At 47.6% G+C, this 23982-nt stretch overlaps 1 protein-coding gene across 1 annotated transcript in view; it reads left to right on the top strand.

Moving 5' to 3' along the window:
- CLCN5 (chloride voltage-gated channel 5) overlaps positions 1–23982 on the top strand; it is a 94884-nt gene that overhangs the window by 5752 nt on the left and 65150 nt on the right. The window lies entirely within an intron of this gene.

Here is a 23982-nt window from a genome sequence, read left to right as displayed (position 1 = left end):
AAGCTATGGGATCTCAGGTTTTAACCAGAATTATGATTCAAAACTTCCGCTTTCTATTTTTTCTACATCAGCAGCGCATGAAAATTTCCCTGTGGGTGGCAGAGCTGTCAGATTTTTCCTTGTTGTTCCTATCGGGTCTGAACACTCTGAAGTGTGTTAGCGCTATGGTCACGGGGCAGTAGTTGTTAACCGAGGTAAGGACAAGAGTTAGCTTCCTTGGAAATCTCACAAGTCCTTGTATCCTTAACCCCACAGCCATGAAAATAGCAAAGTGTTTCTCTTTTTACTTCCTTAGAATTTCTCTCCTTCCAAAAGGACTCGAGGCCAGTGACAGGCTGAAATGAGCCGAAGTGGGGTAGCTTTACTAAGAGACCTGGATGTTAGTGGTCACGAAAGAAACGTAACCTAACAAAGGCCATGAAAAGGGAACTAGCCCTGGGAGTTCCCAGGCACCTGAGATGAGCTGATTGGGTACCCAGTCTGGCCTGAGGTTTCCTGGCCACTACAAGCCAAAAAGGGAAAGACGCTGGATTATATAACGTTAACTTTCTGATCAAAGAAAGCATACATACTTGCTGGCAGACACTAGCTTTTTCCTGGAACTTAGCTCAAGGAGAAATTCATCATATGGCTGGTTCCTTGTATAACTTGGTGGGTAATCACTTCAGCTGAGGTTTTGCAAAAGACTCAGAAATGTTGTTACACCAGATTCTTGGATCAAGCCCCTCCAACGTCAGAGGGTATAACATTAAATCCTAATTTAGCGAAGACATTTTTGTGGGGTCCTGGGGCCATTTGGTCCAGAGATTTTGCTTTCTGATATTTTCGCTTAGTTCATAGTTGGAGAAACTAGAAGAATGGGTGATCACTATGTCCATTAGATGGTCGCTCTTAAATATTAGGTGTCTGAAAGAAGCCAGGGCAAGTCCTGGGTTGCAGTGGATTACTGACTGAGTTCTGGGAGTACCTGGGCTTTGGAAAGTCTGTTCTGTGATGTTGGTCCAAGTGAAAGCCACAGCTTTAGATGTTAACCATGAGCAGTGCAAGGTCTTGCAAAACCATGAGCGATCCCCACATTCTCTCCTAGACAAACAGCCAAACCCTCCTTGACGTGGGCTGAAGGGATACCTACAGGTGATGAGATCTTTTCCCCCGCCATGAAAATGCACTTTGGATTTTCTCAAGTCTTTGCCTAAGTACTTGGTTGAGTTCTGAGCCATACGGTGTGGAAGAGATGACTTTAGCTTGAAAAACATGTAGCGTAGATGTTGCTGGCCTCAGTCTGGCCCCACAGAGTGTCTGGTTTTCCATAGTGTTGCATGCTGATGGCCCCACTGGAGTGAGTTAGCTCCAAAAGACCTTCGCAAAGAGCTCATTGGCTTGACTCGTTGGATTGGGTGACTTCAGATGGCCTCTTGAGATACCGTTGATGAAGGCCTAGAATATCCTAGTGGGGTTTGTGGCAGGGATTCTGGGCAGCTCTGTTTATCCCTTGTCAACGGGCTGAGCCCGCTACTTTCCTTATGACTGTGCAGGTCAAAGGGCAGCAGGAGGGCTCTCCTCTCAGGTCACTGACCTGTTGTTCTCAAGGTCTTTCCATGGTACCAGAATGGCAGTCCTATGGTTTGTCCAGAAGAAAACTGTCATATACTTTGGAGGGACTATCCAATAAGCCAGCAGCTTTACCCTCCCCTTTTGTTGACTGAAAAGAAAATGGAGAAAAACAGATACAAATCTAATGATACTGTCGGAGCATGCGAATGTATGTGGCTATATATATGAATAAACACATATAAGAACATACCAAATTGACCATCTTAGGAAGCCGGATCAAACAGGGACAATGTGTTCTTATTTAGAGGAGTCAGGTATCTCAGAGGCTAACCCTCTAAGAGCTGACTGAAATCAGAGTGGCTAGCCCACCCTTGAGTTTATAGGCCACCCAGCAAAGGAACTTTTACTGAGTTGGGGGAAGTCTGGAAACCTCAGATATGAGGGAATTAAATGTCTAATAAGCAGGTCTCTATTATGAATGGAAAAGCATTTAAGTGTATATATACATACATACATACATATATATGTATATATTTTATATATATATATATATATATATATATATATATATATATATATATATATATATGTTATATACACTATGTTCCAGACACTGTGCTATTCAGCACTTCGGATAGCAGAGTGAAAACGAAGACAACTCCTGCTTCACGCATCCCTGGCCTCATGGGGAGACAGTCTCTTTAGCAGGATTTGCATCAGGGCAGATGGCAAGGCCAGACAAGAAGGTTGCAAGATTGATTCATTCACCAAGCATTCCTTAGTTAAATGTCTTCCATTCCCAGTCTCTGTCACAGTGGTTTGCAAAGACAAAACAAAAAGACCGTTTCTGCCCTAAAGGAGCTTATGTTCTATAGGGAAGGGATGTGACATTTAAACAGATAAATAGAATTTGAGGAGGTAGAGCTCACTAAGACTAAGGGTGTTAGGAAAGGCTTCCCATGGAGCTACCATTTTATCTCAGTCTTGGAGGAAGCCAAGGCTTTTGGGAGGCAGAGGTGAGGAAGAAGTACATTTCAGGCAGGGAAGACAGTCTGGGCAAAGGAACCATACCACGAAAGGTTGTCAATGCCAGTTTGCATTGGCTTCCCCATTGTGTTGCATTATGGGACAGCCTGGTTAGCCATTATGAGATATGATTGAGAGTACCCTGAGCTTGAAAGAAAATATATCCATTTGCCTTATATACTTGTGATTACATGATTCTCCAGTGAGTGGTTGTGCCCAAGGCAGTTGAGCCCACCTCATATTGGCCAGAGTGTGAGATAGCAGTGCAACTCTTTGTGGGGGATCTGGGTCAGGGTGAGGGTTTGGGTCATTCCATCCAAGAAGGAGTCAACTTGAGCCAAAGATTGCTTCTAGTCTTTGGCTAGGGAGGCTGAAATGAAAGAAGAACCAACCTCAGGAGCAGACCACATAACTGGGTGGGGAATTACAGAGAGGACCAGGATGCCTTGGGTTATTGGATGGCAGAAAGAATGTAATTAGCTTATAGGTACCACAGATAGGGCTTAATTGCCAATGGGTCAGGTGGTCACGGAAACATTGGTCAGAAGGACTGGTTGGGTAGAAGGTTTGGCAAGGCTATGGTGTAAAGAGGACCCAGGTAAGACTTGGGCTTTGTACCCTACCATGACCAGGGTATCAATAGGTCTCTCACAAGGCTCTTAACTTTACCCCAAAGTCAGGGTTCTTCTCCCTGTTCTCTATCTCATTTTGCTCTTCTTTAGCTCAGAAGAATGTGAGCACGTGTGTGTGTGGGAGGGGAGGGGGTTGATACCTGTCCTCCCTTACATGGTATTTTCGAGGAGCCACTTCTTTCTCCTCATCTTGGATTCCAGGCTCTAGAGGACCAGCCAGTCAGTGGAAGTCTATTGGGTTTACCTTCTTGCCCAAGGAATGTACTTAGTGGTGGTCTCAATGGAAAGGTGGAAGGCTTCTATGTCCTTAGTCCTTGGAGGCCAACTGCTGTTTGCAGGGTTTGGCACCACCCAGGGCAGTACTGTAGCTTCCAGATGTTTCAGGTGGAGGTGTTGCTCCCCAGGGACCTGAGCCTGAGAGGAGGCTGAGGCCTCTTGACTACAAATAAGGGCCTGTTGTAGACTTACACCTTGGGGGCGGGGAGGCAGGCTTCCACCTTGCTTCATTCCTCTGCCCTCGGAGGCCAGGCCTCCATCTGGTCCAAGACTTCTTCACCTTGTCTATGCCATGAACCCTTTTGGCAATCTGGGTAAGCTTGGGGATCCCTTCTTAGAGTAAAGTACTTAAGTACTTCAAATAAGATACAGATGATCACAAAGGAAGTCAGTTCTATTGAAATACTTATCAAAATATTAATATCCCAGCCCCCCCATCCCAGCTTTCCAGGTTAAGAACCCCTGCTTTAGGGAGTTACCTACTCAATGCATTTTGAGGAGTGCTGGGAAGCCTGCCTGACCCGGGTTCTCCAGACCTACCCCCTTCCCTTCTTTGGAGCCTGAAATTCTCATCTTTGGTTGCTCCTTTGGGCTAATACATTGTCTCTAGAAGGCACCAAGTTAACTGTGCTTTTTATCTAGAGGCTCATTAATGAGAGCAGGGTTGGAGAGAGTAGATAGATGACAGGTCAGTTTGGCAAAGAGGAGAGCATAGTGGGGAACTCTGGGTGATCAGGAGGGGGTGGTGTGAGGCCATTGGCAGCCCTGCAGGGGGCACCAGAAATAGGGGTGGTGAAGATGGGCCCTCTGCAGACAGCTGGCATTGCTATGAAAGGCAGGGTTGGCTATGGAAGAGGGAAGCACTTCTTCTGCCTTTGCTTCCCAGATGATCCTGAGGGCTTGTTGGGCCACAGCAAAAGCCTGACTTGGGGTGCTCACAATTATTAAGGCAAAAGTTTTGTCTAACCTCATTGAACCATTGGGGAATGGCTCAGGGCTGTGAGAGGGGAAGTCACACACTTACCTACTAAAGCTCTGTTCCCTTAGTTTTCAAGTAGGGGTAAAATAATAGCTTAGGGTTGCCAGGAAGCATTTAAGTGCCTACTGTGTGCCAGACGCTATGCTAAGCACAAAGAAAGGCAAAAGACAGTCGCTGCCCCCAAGGAACTTACAATCTAATGGGAGTGACAACATGCAAACAACTATATACAGACAAGCTAGAGACGGAAGAAACAGGAAATAATCAGAGGGAAAGCACTAGAATTAAGAAAGATTGGAGAAGACTTCCTGTAGAAGGCAGGACTTTAGCTGGGACTTGAAAGAAGCCAGGGAAGCCAGGAGGCACAGAGGAGGAGAAAAGTGGTCCAGGCATGGGGGACAGACGGTGAAAATGGCCAAAGGGATGGAGGGTCATGTCCATGGCACAGCCTGGAGGCTGGGGTCATGGGATAGAAGAGTCCATGGTGTAGTGGTGTATGGTGTAAGAAGACTAGAAAGGTTGGAGGGGCTTTTAGAGGATTTTGTATTTGATCCTGGAGAAGATAGGGAGCCACTGGAGTTTATTGACTAGAGGAAGGGTGACACAGACCTACATTTTAGGAAGGTCACTTTGGCAGCTGAGTGGAAGATAAATCGGAGTGGGGAGAGACTTAAGGCAGGCAGCCCCACCATCAGGCTATTGCAGTAGTCCAGAGGGGAGGTGATGGAGGCCTGCAGCAGTGGGGCGGCAGTGTCAGAGGAGAGAAGGGGGTGTATGGGAAAGATGCTGGAGAGGTGAACCGGACAGGCCTTGTCGATAGCTTGGATTTGGGTGGTGAGAGATAATGAGGAGTCCAGGATGCCTTGTAGGTGAGAGCCTAGGGGATGAGGAGGATGGTGTTGGCCTCTACAGTAATGGCAAAGGGTGGAGGGGGGAAGGTTCAGGGGAAAGAGAATGAGTCCTGTTACTAACTTGTGTCAGGGTCTCCATCCAGATGTCCTTGGAGAGTCAGAGAAGGAATGATCCTTTAAAGCTGGACTTCTAATGGAGGAGGGGGAGGGCAGGAACTTGTTCTTTAAAAAATATAGAAAGGTGACGCAGACGTAGCCACAGCCCTGCTTGTTTTTTCTATATTGATCTTTTAAAAAAAATTAGATTTCAACATTCACTTTTATAAAATTTTGAGTTCTAAATTCCCCCTCCTCCCCTCTCTCCAAGACAGCGTGCAATCCAATATAGGCTATACATGTACAATCATATTAAAAATATTCCCACATTAGCCATATTGTGAAAGAAGAATTAGAATGAAAGGGAAAACCACAAGAAAGAAAAAAAGAGAGAAAACAGCCTGCTTAGATCTGCTTTCAGACTCCGTAGTTCTTTCTCTGGATGTGGACAGCATTTTCCATCATGAATCTTTTGGAGTTGTCTTGGATCCTTGCATTGCTGAGAAGAGCTGAGTCTATCAGAGCCAGTCATCGCACAATGTTGGCGTTACTGTGTACAGTGTTCTCCTGGTTCTGCTCACTTCACTCAGCATCAGTTCATGCAAGTCTTTCCAGATTTTTCTGAAATCTTCCTGCGCATTTAGGGTTAGGATTAGGATTAGGTTTCTTATGGAACAATAGTATTCCATTACATTCATATACTACAACTTGTTCAGTCATTCCCCAACTGATGGGCATTCCCTCAGTTTCCAATTCTTGGCCACCACAAAAAGAGCTACTATAAATATTTTTGTACATATAGATCCTTTTCCTTTTTATTTGATCTCTTTGGCATCCAGACCTAGTAGTGATAGTACCAGATCAAAGGGTATACACAGTTTTATAGCCCTTTGGGCATAGTTCCAAACTGCTCTTCAGAATGTTTGAATCAGTTCACAACTCCACCAATAATGCATTAGTGTTCCAGTTTTCCATATCTCCAGCATTTATCATTTTCCTGTTTTGTCATGTTAGTCAATCTGATAGGTATGATTTGGTACCTCAGAGTTGTTTTAATTTGCATTTTTCTAATCAATAGTGATTTAGAGTATTTTTTTCATATGACTATAGATAGCTTTAATTTCTTCATCTGAAAACTGCCTGTTCATATCCTTTGACCATTTATCATTTGGGGAATGACTTGTATTCTTATAAATTTCACTCAGTTCTCTCTATGTTTTAAGAGATGAGGCCTTTATCAGAGACTGGCTGTAAAAATTGTTTCCCAGCTTTCCGCTTCCCTTCTAATCTTGAGTGCATTTCATTGCATTTCATAATTTTTTCTATCTCTGGTCATAAGTTTCTCCCTTCTCTATAGATCTGACAGGTAAACTATTCCTTGCTCTCCTTAATTTGCTCATAAAAAAAGCAAATTAGGAGAGCAAGCATCACTGAATAGGTGCTGCCTCAGTCAGACTGAAACCTGGTAAAGACCTTAGCTTGAAAAGGCCAAGGTCCTCCACTGCATCCTGGGCCGTCTCCAGTCGTCCTGATCTGTATCTGGTCCCTGGCCCCAGATGGCTGTGGAGGAGAAAGTGAGGCTGGTGACTTTGCACAGCCTTCTCTCACTTAAATCCAATTCACTTGCATGTCGTGGCATCACCTTTCTGATGTCATGGTTCTCTCCTAGAATGAAGGGCAAACAGCAATTTGCTTATAGTAGTATCACACTTTATGTCTAAATCGTGTACCCATTTTGACTTTATCTTGGTATACCGTGTGAGATGTTGGTCTATACCTAGTTTCTGCCATGCTGTTTTCCAGTTTTCCTGGCAGTTTTTGTCAAATAGCGAGTTCTTATCCCAGAAGCTGGAGTCTTTGGGCTTATCAAACAGTAGATGACAAAAGTCATTGACTACTGCATCTTGGGTACCTAACCTATTGCACTCATCCGCCACTCTGTTCCTTAGCCAGTGCCAAGTAGTTCTGATGCCTGTGCAATCCTTCTTTAAGCCATGCTCTCCAGCTCCTAGCTTGTTTGCTCTGGCTTCTCCTGTCAACCTCTAAGGATCTTGTTCCTTTGGTTTTTAGATGTCAGTGAAATAATAGCATGTGGTTGTTCACTGAGCCCTGTTGATTTTCCTTTGCAAATCCCTTGTCTCCTTCCTTTCCCTGCCTGCTGCCTCAGGCTCCCCACTGTTTTCTGCCTCAGATCTTGTTCTGCTCCCATCTGGCCCTGCCCCACCCATCTCCCAAAAGCTCAGGTTAATCCTCTGCTCACAGTCCTTCGGTGGCTCCTGAGTCCACCCTCCTACCCAGCCTTGCTCCATCTTTTTGTCTGGCTGCCTTTTTCACTGTTGGTGCAGTTAAAACAGCACCAGAGCTGGAGTCAGTGGGCCTGGTCTAGTGCCTAGCTCATTACTCAGGAGCTGTGTGCCTTGGGCAAGTCTTTTAACTACTTTGTGGCTGTTTCCTTCTCTATCAAATGAGGGGCCTTGGACTCAGCCTTGGAGGCCCTCCCCCCTGAAATCGAGGGTCTCTCATGCTTTGCTTTCTTCTGTCTTCGTGCCTTCAGTACCTTCTTCCTGTCCAAACTCTCCATCCTTCTCTCGCTTTCACTATTCTCTGGCCCTCACTGTTCTCTGGCCCTCTGGTTAGCGGCAGGCCTTGCCTCGTGATTGGTGTTTTCCTTTCTTGCGTCAGCCTTCTCTCCCCACCTAGATGGTGGATCCTTGATGGCGGGCGGGGGTGGGCTGCCTCCTGAGCTTCCACCGTGTACCTGGCCCAGTAGAGGTGGTAGGCAGACCATCATGCACTTAGGTGAGCATGTAACCATGGCTGGCTCTGGACATTGCCCATTTTGAGGCAGGGAACATTCAGGTGGAAAGTTTGCAAAGCTAGTCCCTGCTCACATGAAGTTTAGCCTAGTGGGAGATATTAATAATAATAATGATGGCAAATAGCTAACATTTATATGATGCCCATTATGTACCAGACCCTGTGCAAGGTAGGTGCTGCTATGACCTCCATTTGACAGATGAGGAAACTGAGGCAAACAGATACATCGACTTGCCCAGGATCACATAGCTAGTTAGTGTCTGAGGTTAGATTTGAACTTGGCTCTTCCTGCCTAGTGTTCTATCCACTGTGGTGCCACCTAGCTGCCCGAATTATACCCATACCAACAATGCCAACACAGAATAACACAAGCGTACATCCGAGGGTCCAAGAAAGTGCTCTGAGGGGGAAACTAGTCTTTTGACACATAGGAGGAAAGCAGCCTGGAGAGGATTTCATGACTTACCCAAACTCACTCAGTCACCAAGCATTTATTGGGCATCTAAGCACTGGGGTTGTACAGGTGAGCCAGTCTTTTTGGGCCCTAATGTTCTGGTGTTTTCTGCTATGCCTCAGTCTTGGATTTGGGCTTGAAAGGATGTGGAGGAAGTGAGGGGGCTGAGCCAGGGATATGCATGATTCTCCACTTGGGGAACAGAGAGAGAGTTATGATCCAGTTTGCCTGGAGGCAGGGAGGGGGAGCAGTACCAGGTTGGAGAGGGCCTTGAATGACAGGCCTAGAAGCTTGACCTTGGCTCAGAGGCAGAACCAAAGATCTCTGAGTGGAGGAGAGAGGCCTCCAGATTGCTGTGTGTGCAGAGAAGATTGTCTAGGCTAACATTCAGAGAATTCTCTGTCCATGAAGAAAATGCTTGAGGGTGGCCTTTGTGGGGAGGGGCTGGACTTGGGGAGACCCCCTGAACCTGTCAGTTCCTTTGGGGGTTTCTGCTTGCCTAGTAATGAGTGATAGCCTTCATTGAGAAGAAACAGCTAACTGTAGATTTGGAGTCCAAGGAGCTGGGTTCAGATTCCCCATCACTTTTCTCTGGGTTTCCATTTCCTCATTTGGCCTGGATGTTTCCGAAGGTCCAAATTTATGATCCAGTCAATACGATAGGGGCAGCTGGGTGACACAGCTGGTCCCGAAGTCAGGATGACCTGAATTCAAATCTGGCATCAGACACTTCCTAGATGGGTGACCCAGGGCAAGTCTCTTTACCCTGTTTGCCTCAATTTCCTCATCTGTAAAATGAGCTGGAGTGTCTCTGCTGAGAGGTCCTGAAGAGCTGGATGCGACCGAACAACAATGTGACAGGGCTGTTGTGTTCCTGAGTGAGAAGCTAGATTTGCAGTGGCTCACAGCTTCCTTTTTCATTTTCTTCCTTCAGTCATCCTTGCTGCCTCCACTAGGAAACTGCACATGTTCCCCTGCCACTGATCAAGGCTGTGCAGTGGGCGCATCCTGGGAGCCAGAGAGAGCTTAGCGCATTGTGTGTGTGTGTGGAGTCAATGGCCCCAGTGTTCTGGCCAGTGCTCTGCCACTGACTCCTTGGGTGGCCATCACTCCAATGCTGCCCCTTCTGGCCTTGAGTTTCCTCCTCCGTGCAGATGGTGTGGAGGGTGACTTGGGCTGTGATCACCCAAAGATTCCCTCCTCTTTTCTCCTTTTGAGGGGTCAAGGGATAAAGTGCTGGCTCTTTGCCTGCTTGGGTGTGGGCCATATCATTTGCTTGCTCACTGTCGAGGGCCTTGTTAAGATCTTCTCGTGATACCAAATCTCCAGGACGGGGACAAAGTTGTGACCACTGCAAGTCTTCCTTGGGATGGGGTTTGGCCCGTTCATCTGTTAACATGAAAACGTACTTCTGACCAGAGTAGCAAGAACTCCAGGGGGCCGAGAGCGCTGGGAATGGGGTCTGGCCAAGAGCCGCTCCCCTGGCACAGCAGGACATCCCTGACGATGTTTTTTTCCCTTTTCTTTGGGAAGGAGGCTTTGGGCCAGGGCCCTATGTGAATGTGCTTTACTGATGGAAAGCTTTGGCTCGCCCATCAAACAGCCTACCATCCAGTGGAATTTTCAGCTAATTATTAGAAACTTAGCCATCAACAAAGACAAACGATCAAATAAACATAGAAGAGAAGGACTAGAGTGTCACATTTAAGAAAGCAGAGCCCAGTGGCCCCACAGACAAATGCCGCTGCCTTTTGAGGGCCTTCCTGGCTTTGCCGTGGCCCAGGCTCTGCCCCCTCCTTGCTGGCCGTCGCTCCCTAGCACTCTTTCCATATTTCTTGGCTTCCCATTTGTTGTCTTTGCAGCACCATAATATTCCATGCCATCATTTATTCAGCCATTCCCCAGTGGTTGCACATAGAGGTTTTCAGGTTTTTGCTCTAACAAATAGCTCTGCTGGGAACATTGTCCAGAGAGATTCTTTTGCCCTTTCTGTGATTTTTGAGGATGAAGTCCTAGCACTAAGCTTTCTGGGTGACACTTTGTCTCTGCCCCAAGGTCAGTCAGGCTACACTGCCCATTGTGTGCAGTGCGTTCTCTTTCCCTCTCTGTCTCTCACCAGTCTACAGTACCAGTGACAGTGTAGACAGTACAGAATGCTTCATTTGTACATATTTCCGTATATCCCCCACCTGTGTTGAAGCTCATCTGCTACTTTTACCAGTCTAGTGGCTGTTCTAAAGGTGGCAAATGGGAGCAGTGGAGGTTATTTCAGCCTTCTTCCTGGGGGCCTGGCCCAGAGGCGGTGAGGAAGTAGATGGTTCCCCAAGTGGAGCAGCAGGGGGCGCTAGCTTCTGACCCTCTTCTTTTGTCACTGGGCCCCAGGCTGTTTCTTTGGTGGTGACTGTAATTCCAGGCTATACTTAGTGAGCTCTTAGACCAGCTACACTTAGGGAATGGATCTGACTACAGGAGCATGATGAGGAATGGAGAAGAGACCAATGTTTGCTCCCCAGCGGGCAGGTTTTCATCATGGGGCAATTCCCTCCCCTCCCCTTCCCTTCCCTCTCCTTTGGTGGCCTGTGGCTCTAGGGTGTGACTGCTCCCACCTCAGGGCTGCTGTGGAAGTATTCCTGGCCCAGGCTCCTCAGTTACCTCATGGCCTACATATACAATAATTTGTGTTGGGGGGAGGGATGATCTTTAGCTATGTGGGGACCCTCAGAGACAAGCCAATGAGCCTCTGCTGATTTTCCAAAAAGGGGTGGCAATTCTGGCCCAGTTATAGACAGATGGTGATCACTGTGAGCTCCCACAAGTTCATGACAAGGAAGGCACACCAAGCAAACTTTGCCCTTTTTGGGCCAGGGACAGGCTGGCTTTCCCAGCAATAATAGCTGGTAACAGGGTGGTGAGGGATCTGACTCAGAGTGATTTGGTGAGTGATGGGGAAGGGGTGATTGACCAGGATAATGAAATTAGGGGGCACACTGAGTAAACCCAAGAGTGACCCAGAAGTGCTCTGGTGCAAAGGCCACTGGATCTGGGCTCAGGAGCTGGGTGTTTGAATGCTGACTTGGCCAAGTCACCCAGTGTGCATTTAGGGTTAGGGTTAAATGCCTCACTTTCCACTTCTATAAAAGGTCTGAGGATCACATGGAATGATGTATGTTGATCATTTTGTAAACTGTAAAGGGCCAGGGACACAGGAAGCTATCATTAACACATTGGAAAGTTGGGGTGACTAATAGGATGAAAGGGACTAGGACAAATGTGAAGCTATTATCGTAAATTTGGCATCAGAAAAATCTGGTGTCCAAGTACTAGCCAAGGAACTGGCCCGTCCGTCATGGAGGACTGGTTGCAAGCTTGCTAAATCAGCAGCACAGTTCATGCAGCTTTAGTCTCTAGGAACAGCTGTAGTGGATCCAGAATGAGGACAGGGACTGGCCTGCTGTCCTCTGGCCTGGTCAGGCCACATCTGGGGCATTAGGTTAAGTTTTAGGCTCCCCATTTTAAAGTGGAATTGGACAGGCTGGAGTGTGTCCACAGGACAGTAACAAGGATTTTGAGGGGCCTCAAATGCTTTGTGGGGCAGATGGGAAAGACCAGGGGATGTGGAGTCTGAAGCAAACGGGCTGGAAGGGGAGGGGAGGGGAGGAGGTCATGACGATAGTCATAAAATATTTGACGATTTGAAGAGGGGTTAGAGTTATGTTGCTTGGCCCTTGGGGCCCATCAGTGGATGGAAGTTAGAGGCAGATTTTGGCTCAATATGAGGAAAATGTTCCTAACAATTAGAGCTGTCTAGCAATGGAATGGGCTGCCTGGGGAGGGAGAGTTCTGTCACTGGAAGTCTTCAAGAGCCGAGATGACTGGCTGGCTGGTGGAGTCGTTGGGGCTTCAGGCATGGCTTGGCGGAGGGCCCTGGGTTAGAGGAAGGGCTCTGTAAGCAGGTGTGGGTGACGCTTTCCTGATCATCAGGCTGGTGGGAGGCTTAATGTGGCCCACTTTGCCCAATCAACGGGAGCTTGGTGCCAACTGATGGGACACAGAAAATCGTGTGTGTGTGTGTGTGTGTGTGTGTGTGTGTGTGTGTGTGTGTGTGTGTGACAGAGAGAGGGACAGAGACATGTGGCTGATATTCTCAGAGAAGTACAATGATCATAAACAGAGTTATTAAAGGGAATTTTTAGCCATGCCTCCAAGTTTTTGCCGAGAGAATTAGGGGTGGGGGAGTAAATCTGTTTTAGTTTGTTAAATGTTTAAAAAACCTTCTTTCTCTTGTAACTACTCAGATTTTTTTTCCTTCTCCTTGTAGATCTTTGCTTCCATCTGAGTTGGCTTAGACTCGCTTTGTATTGGGCTTTCTGATGGAAAATTATATTTGTGTGTTTGAGATGCTAGGGAGGAACAGTAACTAAGTAGGGTGATCCCTGCGGGTGGGAAAGATGTTTCTAGAAAGTGTTTGAAACAGTTTGGCCAGTGGTGCTGGATTGCTAGAGATTGGCTTGTGTTTTCTGATCCCTCCGATTTCCTTGGAGACAGTGGGGCTGGGATGTTGGCTTTTGGGTCACATTCTCCCAAGTTGTGTTCCGTACAACCTTCCTAGAGTGCTAGAGCAAAGAGGAAGCTTTCAATGCTAATCCGAATTGCACATTTTATATGAGGGGAAAATAGGTATTAGCAAATCCTTCTCAAGGACAGCTTTTTTTTTTCTTTTGTTCCACAAATTGTCTGCCCTTTTCCTCTCTCTTCCTTTGTCTTGGGGTGCTTCGTGTATCCCCTAGACTAGGGGTGGAAACCTACAGCCGTGAGGCCACATGTGGCCTTCTAGGTCCTTGGGTGTGGCTTTTTGAGTGAGTCCAAGTTTTACAGAACAAATCCTTTTATGAAGGGGATTTGTTCTGGGAAGTTTGGATTCGGTTAAAGCATTGGCTGCACTTGAGGACCTAGAGGGCCACGTGTGGCCTGGAGGCCGAAGATTCCCCATCCCTGGCCTAGACCTTTCCAGACCAGCCAACTGATGGTTGTCTCAGTACATTACAAGTCTAAATTAGCTTGGGAACCCCATTAGAGGCCTGGGAGAAGCCCATGGTCAGGAGATTTAATAGCTGGACTTTGGCTGCAAGAACGAGCCTTTGAAACCTTTTGATATGGACATGTCTTGAAGCTATAGCATCTAAAATCTTGTCATGTAGGCTGAGAATCTAACACACTCTCAAAACAAGTACTTGCTGTGGGGAGGCTTGGCTGGTCTGGGCCAGACTGGGCCAGGCCAGGCCGGGCCAGCCTCCTGGAAACTTAGTGTACTCAAATGAACTGAGGCTCCAAGGGTGGAAAAACCTGCTGGGAGCCCATTCAGATGTGGACATTTCCAGTCCTTCTTGGCAGCCACATTTTCATTAGGAAAATGAGGCAGGCAATTAATAATGGTGATTCATGGCTTTTACTTGGAAATGGGAAAGAAAAACAGGATTTTGTTTTAATCTTTATTGCATATGTTAAGAGGCAGTCATTCACCAGAGCTGTCTGTAATCTAGCATTCCCCAGTTATCTTGGCCTGTCTAGGGAGTGGGCCAGAGCAATAGTGAGAAGGGTAAGGCCTCCTCGATTTTCTGATGGCGCCTTGGTCCAAGCAGCAACAAATGAGGGGAGGTGGGAGCCAGGAGTCTGACCTCTCACTCATCCTGACTGTGTCACCCTGGGGAAGTCACTTTACTTTTCCATGCTCTCAGTTGCCGAGATGGTGCTGACCTGCCTTGGTAGAAGGAGTTTGCACTCCTGGGAGTTCTCTCTACCAATGAAATCCCATCTAAACAGAGCCTCTGACTGATGTTGGACGTACAGTTACCTCCAGGGTGAGGAGTAGGTAGAAGTTAAGAATGACTTGGAGGAGGTTGCCAGAAGTCCCAGGGGTCTAACAGGTAGCCCCTCTCCCATCCTTTGAGGCTTTCTTACCGTTTTCTGTACCATGATCCCCTTTGTCTGCTGAGGTCTCTGGCCCCTGCTCAGAAGCATGGTAAATAATTGAAGTTAGAGTGAGTGAAAATAACATGTTGTTTTCCCTGTCCAAGTTCACAGGCAGCCTGGAATCTGTCCACAGACCCCTAAGGGGTTAGCAGACCCCAGGTTAAAAAGCGCTGTTCCAAAGCCTTGTCCTCCCCTTGGCTTTGGGTGGTAGGAAGGCCTGGCCTTCAGGCTGCACTTGACTTGAGAACCATGAGACTGAGCATCGGGTTCTTGTCATCGCTTTACCCACTCTGTAGGCCAAGATGCTCAGATTCGCGGGTTTCCTTAACAGAAATACAGGTATGTGTTCTTGGGACCTAGTGCTATGGGCCACCTAAGGTGAGGGAGTTGGCATCTGCACGGTGCCTCTCCTAGACAAGATGGAATAATGATTCAGGCATGGCTTGGCGGAGGGCCCTGGGTTAGAGGAAGGGCTCTGTAAGCAGGTGTGGGTGACGCTTTCCTGATCATCAGGCTGGTGGACTGAGCAGGCCTAGGTTTGAACCTCACCTCCACCAGTTCCACTTCCTTGAGCCTCAGTTTCTTCATCTGTGTAATGAAGACAGTAAGACCCATAGCCCTTAGAGCTCAGGGTTGTTTTGAAGCCCAAATTAGAGACCGTATGTAAAGTACTTTGGAAAGTCTACAATGAGGTGCCACTGGGCCTCTCTTCTCATCCTCGTTTGCTTCCGTGAATCCTGCCATTTCTCCCCTGCAGGCCTCAGTCCCTTCCTGACCCTGGTGTACACCACCTGTTGCCTGCTGGGCAAAGCTGTCCTCCACAGGTCTTCCTCCCAGCCTTCTGAGGCTCCCAACATCCCCCAAGTTACCCTGGTGGTTAATGCCAAGTCACCTAGGACTTCCTTCTTGCACACTTGCCTCAGGCTGGTCAGCTGCCAGGGCCATGGACTCTATCAGATCCCTTCCCTTTCACTCCCTAGGCCTTTGTCCTAGGCAGCCTCTCCTGGCCTCTTGTCCAGATGAAGATGATAGCTTCCTAATTGGTCTCCTTCCTTCCTGTCGCTTCCCTCTTTATCTTCCTGGAAGCTGCTAAAATAAGCTAAGATAAATAGGGCTGGTGCAGAGAATGGATCAGAGGTTGAACTTGGAGTCCAGAAGACCTGGGTTCAAATCCTGCCTCAGACACTGATTAGTTTTGGAGCCTTGGACAAGTCACTTAACTGTTCTATAAGCTACTGTCTTCCTGTATAAAATGAGAGCCTTCAATGTTCCTTCCAGCTAAGATTTCTTGTCCTAGGAGCTTTCGAAGGCACAGTCCTGATCTCTATCCCACAACTTGAACCCTCATGTTTCCTGAAGTCCTGTGCACCTTGAGCCTTACTTGGTTCTCTGAGTGCTGAGATCTGCCTAATCTGACCTCCCATCATTTGCCTCCTTCTGCCACTGAAGCCATATCCTCAGGCCTATTTCCAATTTCTGCCAGGGCTGGACCTGAGTTCAAATCCTGCTTCAGACACTTAATAGCTCTATCGCTAAGTCACTGAACCTGTCTTCCTCATCTCTTATGAGGTTCAAAGGAGATCATCTTGTAAATGTTTTGAAACGTGGGCTGATGTGTGTATATGTGCGTGTACACTGCCCACATGTACCACCACCATTATTATTTTCGATGTTGACTGCTCATATGGTTTGGATGAGGTGGGGTCACCACTCCCATGCCACCTGCCCCACCTGGCTGGGACCTAAGGCCCCCCAGGGCTTGCCATGAACTCACTGCTAGGAGGAACCATCTTGGGTTTTCTCTTTGTGTCTCTGATGCCTAGCCCTCAGCGAGTACGAAGGGTTTCATAAATGCCCCTGCCTTGGCCTCTCATTCTTTCTTGGACCCCATAAGAGAATGGTGCCTTGGTGCCTGACACCCCACACTATGGAGAAGCCTCCTGATTTCATGGCCAGTCTGGGCCTGTCCTGTCCACATTCTGTGCTAATCCTAGCCAGCTGCGCCCCCCAAACCCTTGACAAAGGGAAAGACAAGGAGACCCAGTGTTCCCGGTACCCCTGAGCCCACCCCAACATACCCCCAGCTTGGCCTCCGACTTGGCCAGTTAACTGTTTCATCTCCGTGCTGCTAGGAGTGGGCCCCCAGTCTTTGTCCCTAGGTCTTGCTACAAGCATACACAAAGCTTTGAAAGCCCTTTTTGTCTGCCTTTGGAAGGTTTTCCGAGCCTCAGGTCATGTGCCTCTCCAGGCTGCTATTTGTTCCAGGTCCTTGCCATTCTTTTTCGTATTCCTTGCTGGCTAGGTACCTCCCTTTCCACCTTTTGGGGGTTTGTGTCCTATTACAGGCTCAGCTCCCTGGGCAGCAGTGCTTGCTGTCCTGGGTGGTGGAGGCTGGGGCCTGCTTTGAGTGCCTCCTTTTCTCTCATTCAGTTGTATTCTTCAAGTTTCCTTGATGCAACTTCTTGTTTTGCTCGGGCCAACTCTCCCTTTCCGAGTCTCAGGCCAGGGGACTGGACCTTGGTATTCAGTACTTTCTCTAAGCTCTAACAAACTTCTTTTCGTCAAGTCTAGAGTTTCTGGTGAAAAGCAGTGGAGTTTAGCGCCAAAGGCCCTGGGTTCACATCCTGGCTCTTCTACTTATTACCCCCTGTGACTGCAGGCTAGTCCCTTAACCTCTCAGGGCCTTGGTTTCTTCATCTATAAAATGGCAGGATTGGATGTAATCTGGGCTCCATGAACTTTTCCCCCCTATTTTGATAACTAGTTTAATAGAATATGTTTCCTTTGTTATCCTGTTTTCTGTATTGATATATTTTATGCCTTAAAAACCACCTTCTTTATTTTCACTAACCTCTAAGTCAAATTAAGTGTTTCTTTCCAGTGTGAATATAGGCAGCTAACTTTGATTAGGACAAGGGCTATAAAGGCTCCATGATGGCAAATAAGCTGATGCAGCCAAGGTCTGGGAGGCCCCTGAGGCCCCTTCAGACTCTAAGTCCTTGAGCCTTTGAAACCTGGGATGATGAGGCCCCTCCCTGCTCCCCAGAGGAGAGAGCGCTGAAGAGGACTCCCAGGGCCTTGCCTTGAATCCTGCCTTTTCCACTTGCTACCTAGTAGATGTTGGGCAAGTCACTTCACGTCTGTAGGCCTCAGTTTTCTCATCTCTGAAAGGCGTAGGTTAGACTAGGCCTCTAGCATCCCTCTTAGGTCCAGATCTGTGATCCTTTGTGCCTAGGTAAATAGTGGCAGCTTTCCTCATTGCTTCCTCTGCCTCCCCAAAATTGAAATTAGCACTAAGAGAAGTCCAGAATTTCTCAGGCACTCTGATTCTAGTGGAATGAGCCCCTAACACACATCAGGATATGCTGCTCTACCTCACTTCTGGGCCAGTGTTGTGCTCTCTTGGGAAAGCAGCATCGAAATCCTTCATCTGGCTGGGCTGTCTGTAGCCTATTTTTGTAACTGTTGTTTTGGCTTCCCTTTCCTCCTTAGCATTAACCTAAATGTCCTTTACCATGATTCCACCTACTGCTTCAAGGATTTTTTGTATGGGCACCTACTTTCTTGCCATTGTTATCCCTCTGACCCTTCGAGTTGGCTCTTTTTTTTTCTTTTTTTTGGGGTTAAGTGACTTGCCCAAGGTCATATAGCTGGTAAGTGTGTCAAGTGTCTGAGGTCCTCCTGACTTCAGGGCTACTGTGCCACCTAGCTGCCCCAGGCCTTTTCTTTTGAACAAAGTATGTCCTATTCTTGTATTCTAGCCACGTGTCCAATCTGACCGAGTTCCAGAGACACTGGTTGTGCCTTATTTGCTTCTGCTCTGTGGGTCAGTATGACATCTGACACCAGAAGGCTTCTTCCTGCCCAAATGACTAGGTGACTCCTTAGTTGTTGCACTTTTTGTCTACAGTATCTCATTTTACAGATTTTTGCAGATATTCTTCTCTCCTCCTCTGATTTCACCTTCAGTTCCTCGATTAGCTCAGTTTTCTGTCTCCTACCAAATGTATTCTTTGTGACCTCTGGCCCACCAGCAGCCCCCCTTCCTGCCTGCCAGTGATGGGGCACGGTCTGATCTGCAGAGTCTGCTGGTGAGTCCCTGTAGGTTCTTTTTGCCTCTTGACTTTGAAGAAGAGAATCCTGCACTTTCCTTCCCAGGGCTGCAGCCCCTCCCAAGAGCCATCCTGGTGGTGCTTATGGTGACACATGTGACATGGTTCCTGCCTTCAGAGAGCTTAGGTTCTCCTGGGGAAACTACTTGTACATTGATAAGTAAGCACACAGTGGATGCAAAGAAGGGTGGGGATGGAGTACAGTCCTGGAAACCACTGGGTGCTACCATAGCTCAGCACTTTGGGGACTTGGCAAGGGGTCACCCAAACCAGCATATGTCAGAGGCAGAATTGGAATCCATGTCTTCTGACTCCAAAGCCAACTCTGTTCACTATTTCACGTCTCCCATGTCCAATGTGTGTCCATTCGGCCATGCTAGAGTTCTGGGGGGAGGGAGATGGTAGGAACTGAGAGGTTCCGGAACAGCCTTATGCAGGGAGGAGTGGTGCTTACTGAACTGTAAGAAGTCTAGAAAGATTGGTTGGGACCACATTGTGAAAGGTTTGAAATGCTCTTGAATGTTAAAGGTTTTCTACTGGAAACCACTGGTCTAGAGCGGACTGAGCAAGGGGTGTGTGCCTTACAGCTGTCACTTTGGTAGCTGGCTGGAGAATGGATTAGAGGTGACCAAAGAGGAGGTTGTTGCCTTAGTCCAGGTGAGAGGCCATACATGCCCACACCAAGGTGATGTGGTGGTGGCCATAGGGGTGGAGAAAAGGGAAGGAATGGAAGAGATCTGCCAAGGTGAATCTGGGTCTGTGGGGGCCAGGGAGAGGCAGAATGAGGAGTTGTGAGCCTGGGTGACTGAGAGGATGATGACACCCTTGACAGAAAGTAGGGTGAGTCTGGGAGGAGAGGTGAGATTTGTTTTGGGTGTATTGGCCTTGACATGTCTACAGGACATCCATTTGGAAATATGGCAGTTGGTGATGTGGGGCTTGAGCTCAGGAGAGAGGCTAGGGCTGGATCTATACATCGAGGAGCCATCTGTATAGGGGAGATCACTGAATCCATGGGAGCTGAGTTCACCAAGAGAAAAAAGAGAAGAGGGTCTAGAACAGAGCTTTCTATTTCAGTTCAGCCCTGAGGGATTAATGATGGGACAATTTAGGGAGCCCATAGGCAGCAGGGGCCTAAGTCAGTGTCCAAGCTTCTGTGGCTAAGGAAACGATTCAGGTGTGGTCCTGGCAGTGAAGGGCTAAGGGGTTGCCCTCCTGAGGAAACTGAGTTTTGCAAAAGCTTTGAAGATAAAGAGGAAGCTGATTTGATTGGTGGGGAGGAGTGAGTCAGATGTTCTAGGGAGTCTGGGTGGACTCTCATGGGAGAGAAACCCAGGTAGTATCCTGAGGTGGGAGGAGCAATGACCGGCCGGGGCAGCCTTGTAACTCCTCAAAACTTGTGGCCTATTAAATGTGACACCTGACTGCCTCCTGTGTAGCTTGTAGCTTGGCAGCTATTTCATGTGGGCATACTTGTAAACTAGGCCCAAACAGCCAACCCCAAGAGCAAGAGGGTGTTCCTTGGGCCTGTCTCTGCCCTTGGGGACATTTAATGAACCACGGTCCTAGAAATCCCTGAAAGCCAGCTCATTTCCCTAAAAGAGGCTACCTGCTGACTCCCATTTTGGGGTGGGGTTGTTATTGAAACTGTGAAGCTTAACCCCTGCATACTACACCCTTTCTTATCAGATAGTGACTCATCAGGGCCTTGTACCTCACATGTCTGTGTTGCGCATCTACGTCCAGGGTTGGGCTTTTAGTTGCTTTTCCTGCACTTGGCAATATTTTAGAAGCCAGAACGAGGTGAGATCCCTCTGGGCAGTGGGGTGATTGGGGTGATGGCATTGCCCCAGCATTTGTGCTCTTTCTTTCTTTGCTTTTGCCTCCAGTTGGCAGCTGTCTTATCTTTGGTAAAATTCACTGAAGTTGATTAACCGGTTAGGTGGTGCAGCTGGCACAGCTCTCGCATCTGTTTTCTTGCTAGGCCCAGTGGCAGGAGCAGGTTTTTCTTTTCTTTTCTTTTCTTTTCTTTTCTTTTCTTTTCTTTACTTTTCTTTTCTTTTCTTTTCTTTTCTTTTCTTTTCTGGTTTTTCTTTTCTTTTCTTTTCTTTTCTTTTCTTTTCTTTTCTTTTCTTTTCTTTTCTTTTCTTTTCTTTTCTTTCCGTCTCTGACTACTCAAGTCCTCAAAGCCTGAGGATTCCTAGCTACCTGTTAAGTGGATGGTAAATTATTCCTTAAATGAGAATTCTTTTAAGTAAAGTGTGCCTGGAGCAAGAGAGACCCTTCTCTTCAAATCAAATTAACTTTCTTTTTCTTTTAAGGCAGCAGACACTGGAGGCTCACTTCTGATAGTGAAACCTCATTAGTTTCAAATGCTGAAGGAGGGGTGCATCTCTTTGAAATGGGCCATGGTCACTCTAGAGGAACCTCTAGGCCAGAGGCCCTTTGACTGAATGCCAACCTCACAGAACGAAGGGCTGCACTTAGGACCTAGAGGGCACCCCTGCTTTAGGATAACCTTTGCTTAAGCCTCCCCTTTGCTTGGGAGCAAGGACTGGCTTTTTGTATCCCCAAGACTTAGCACATAGTAGGAGCTTAATAAATACTTATTAACTGACCGCCCAGGAGAAGGCTTCCTGAGATTCTGAGAGGTAAAGGTGAGGAGGGAGGACAGCAACTGCAGAGAGATGGGAAACAGAGTTCTGGGTGTGAATCTCCTCTGAGCCTAGCACCATGTGATTGTTTGACTTGGAGGTGGGGGGGCAGCCTCCTGATATGAAGGGTTCTCAGGCCTGCGCTTCTGTTTCTGAAGCCCTGGTGACTGAGGGGTGTTCATTTAACTGTTGGTAGCTTGTCCTGTGGCCAGTCTGGCAGCAATGTTGGTGTTCTCAAGATCCCATCGATCCAAGGATAGAATGTGAGGTTGTGACCAGGGAGGAGGCACGGTTTTCAGGGTCCATGAAGAAGGAGGGCATCATGAATATAAGCTCCTTGAGGCCAAGGACCAGTTTGTTTTTTGCCCTTCTAGCTCCAGCACCTAGAAAGGGCCTGGCAAATTGTAGGCTCTTACATGCTTGTTGAGTGTTTGGAGTAGGAAGGGCCTTTGAGTTTAACCCTTCATTTTACTGAAGGCCCAGAAAGGTAAAGGATTTCCCAAGATTTTGTTGGGATTTGAACTGGGGTCTTTGGCCCCCAAATCTAGTGCCTCTCACTATCATAGAAAGGAATTCTTTGATGAATTAAGGTATTCCAAACAAAGTTAGCATGTACCTTCATACTTAGAAGCTAATCCTTAATAAGCAAGGAGAGAATTGGGGAAACTGTTGAAAATTATTGTGTGAGATCCAGAAGTGTGAGCCAAGGGTTTAGAGATGGCCTCCTTGAAAAATTCCCATCTGGACACATCTGGACACAGAAGTCGCTTGGTCGGCCCTCGGAGTAGGCGGGCAGCATCTAGCTCTGGCTGAGGGAAGGTTCCTCCCAGCGTATAGACAGATGTTCTTAAGCTGCTTAGGAATGGCTCAAGCAGAGTCACGGTGGATTTTTCTTGCTCTTAAAGAGCAAACCATTATTGTTAATACTTATACTCGGTCTCTTTGTGAGCTTGTAAGTTGATGAAGGCCACGGGAATCTCCCTACTTCTTTCCACAGTGTACTTCAGTAACATTAGGGCTTAAAGAGCCTTTTGTGGGCTAGCCTGGGAACCTCTTCACAACAATATGGTGTTGGAGAGGAAATGCCTCATTTCAATTGAACAAGCAGTACATCTCATTGGGGAATTGGGAATTTCCTGTACATTTGAATTCTAACTTTCAAAATCCATTTTCATCATGAGAGTTTAATAATAAATTATCTGGGACATTTATCTGTAACCTTTCTCCCCAAATGAGCTAACAGTGAACAACCTCATAAAGACTGAAATTGATTCGATCTAAAGAGGCAGAAGATGGCAGGTTCTGCCATGGGTGATCATGAGGTTCACATAAATACCAAAGAGAAAACAGAGAAGACACTGCATGTGGTGATAGCAGCTCCAACCTCACTTTGAAGAGTGAGGACTGGACAAAAAAAAGATTCCAAAATATGGAGGTTTCCCAAAGAAGTGCACACCGGTACACATCAACCTTCCCACTTAAGAGGCCCAGAAACAGCCTCCTTGGTTGCCCTCCCCATGCTTCGCATGCTCCCCCCTTCCCTGCTGCCTCTCAGAATCAGGACACTGGCCTTATGTAGGAGGGAGGCCTTTCCAACCCTCCCCCCCAACCCCCCACACAGCTGCCGGGGCCTCCCATCTATGCTGAATGTATCTTGTGTATATGTGATCTGCCCATTACAGGGGCAGGGGCTGCTTCTGCTCTGTGCGCATCCCGAAAAGCTTAGAGCACATGGTGAGGTCATTGTTTTTTTCTGAGCAGAGGGATTTGCCAGCTTAGGGCAACACCTGTTTGGAGGCCTGTCTTCCATGATACAGTCAGAGGCAGCTGAGGAGGATGGCAGCCAGTAGGGTGAGAGCATCAGTGAGACCCTCGAAGATCCACCTCTTGACACAGGTTGTTTCCTAGTGCCACCCCCCCCCCCAACTACTTTGGTCTTTTAAGGAAACTTTTAATTTTCCTTTATACCCTGGAGGTTAGAGGGCTTCCTCCAGCCTTCTTACCTCCTGGGCGGGGGTGGGAGATTAAGCTATATGTACTATGTGTGTGGGTGTCTGCTCGTGTGTATACACACACGTGTGTTGCAGGGCCATAAGTCTAGCACGCTCTCTCCCTAAGTCATTGCAGATTTCCCCTTCCCCTCCAAGTCACCTGGACAGAAGGCCCTTGTTCCTCTGTCACTCCGTCATCTTGAGCAGACTTCTCTTTCGCTGAGCTCTGTCCACGCCAGAGCCTTGAGGCAGCAGCTCTTGGCTGGGGAGGGTCTCCAGGAAATCTACTCCCCAGGCACTGGGTGTGGGAGCTCTCTAGTTCCTCATCGGTTTTCAGATCAGAAATCCTTCCTTCCCTGGGCCGGGCCCTTAGGCTGGGAGTCCCTGGTCCCTTTTGTGTGGACTGGAGGATGCCTCAGCCCTCCACTGGGTTATTACAGACCTGCCAAGACTTCTCCCTGCGAGGGGGAGCCACAGAAAGGTTGGGTTTAGAAGGTTCTCTTCAATAGGTAATGTTATGCTAAATATATTTTTAAGGTGGAAACTTCCAAAATGAATGAAAAAACCCAG

The sequence above is a fragment of the Trichosurus vulpecula genome, chromosome X (genome assembly GCF_011100635.1).
Source record: "Trichosurus vulpecula isolate mTriVul1 chromosome X, mTriVul1.pri, whole genome shotgun sequence".
Taxonomy (NCBI): Eukaryota; Metazoa; Chordata; class Mammalia; order Diprotodontia; family Phalangeridae; genus Trichosurus; species Trichosurus vulpecula.
Note: the sequence above shows the minus strand (reverse complement) of the source record. Positions and strands in the feature narration are given on the sequence as shown.